The sequence below is a fragment of the Trichechus manatus genome, unplaced genomic scaffold (assembly GCF_000243295.1).
Source record: "Trichechus manatus latirostris isolate Lorelei unplaced genomic scaffold, TriManLat1.0 scaffold00074, whole genome shotgun sequence".
In the NCBI taxonomy this organism is placed as follows: Eukaryota; Metazoa; Chordata; class Mammalia; order Sirenia; family Trichechidae; genus Trichechus; species Trichechus manatus.
Genome location: NW_004444010.1, coordinates 7,631,599 through 7,633,181, shown reverse-complemented (window position 1 = coordinate 7,633,181; position 1,583 = coordinate 7,631,599).

Genomic DNA, 1,583 nt, shown 5'->3' with positions numbered 1-1,583 from the left:
TCCTATTTTTTCTTCTATGATCTTTATAGTTTTTGGTTTTATAGTCAGGTCTTTGATATATTTTGAATTAGTTTTTGTGTATGGTGTGACATATGGGTCCTGTTTCATTTTTTTGCATATGCACATCCAGTTTTGCCAGTACCATTTGTTAAAAAGTCTGTCTTTTCCCCATTTGATGGACTTTGGGTCCTTGTCGAAGATCAGGTCATGGTAGGTGGATGGATTTACATCTGGGTTCTCCATTCTGTTCCATTGGTCAATGTATCTGTCACTGTACCAGTACCAGGCTGTTTTGACTACTGTACCTGTATAGTAGGTTCTGAGGTCAGGTAGTGCGAGTCCTCCTACTTTATTCTTCTTTTTCAATAGTGCTTTACTTATTTGGGATCTCTTCCCTTTCCATATAAAGTTAATGATTGTTTTTTCCATCTCTTTAAAGAGTGTTGTTGGTATTTGGATTGGGATTGCATTGTATTTGTAGATTGCTTTGGGTACAATTGTCATTTTCACTATGTTGAGTTTACCTATCTGTGAGCATGATTTTTTTTTTCCATTTATGTAGATCTCTTTGGGTGTCTTGCAGTAGTGTTTTTTAGTTTTCTTTGTGGAGGTCTTTTACATCCCTGGTTAGATTTATTCCTAAGTATTTTATTTTTGGGGAGCTGTTATAAATGGTATTGTTTTCCTGATTTCCTTTTCATCATTCTCTTTATTGGTATATAGGAATCCAACGGATTTGTGTATGTTTACCTTGTATCCTACTACTCTACTGAATCTTTCTGTTAGTTCCAGTAGTTTTCTCGTGGAGTCTTTAGGATTTTCTATGTATAGTATCATATCATCTGCAAATAGGTACAGTTTTACTTCTTCATTACCAATTTGGATGTCCTTTATTTGTTTTTCTTGCCTTATTGCTCTAGCTAGGACTTCCAGCACAATGTTAAATAGGGGTGGTGACAAAGGACATCCTTGTTCCTGTTCTCAAGGGGAATATTTTCAGCCTCTCTCCATTAAGAATGATGTTGGCTATTGGTTCTGTATAGATGCCCTTTCTTATGTTGAGGAATTTCCCTTCTATACCTATTTTATTGAGAGTTCTTATCAGGAATGGGTGTTGGACTTTGTCGAATGCCTTTTCTGCGTCAGTTGAGATGATCATATGATTCTTTTATTTATGTGATGGATTACATTGATTGATTTTCTAATGTTGAACCATCCTGGCATGCTTGGTATGAATCCTAGTTGGTCATGGTGTATTATTTTTTTGATATGGTGCTGAATTCTATTGGCTAGAATTTTTTTTTCTTCTTTTTCTCTGGCGGCCATACTCTTGGGGTTTCTCCAGTATGTCAGGCCAGTAAATCTGGTCTTTTTTTGTGAATTAGAATTTTGTTCTACATCCTTCTTCAGCTCTGTCCAGGACCCTCTGTTGTGATCCCGCTCAGAGCAGCCAGTGGTGGTTGCCGGGCACCATCTAGCCGTACTCTGGATTCAGTCTGGTGGATGCCGTGGCAGCTGTGGTTCATTAGTCCTTTGGACTAATCTTTTCCTTGTATCCTGTTCTCTTCATTCTCCCTTGCTCC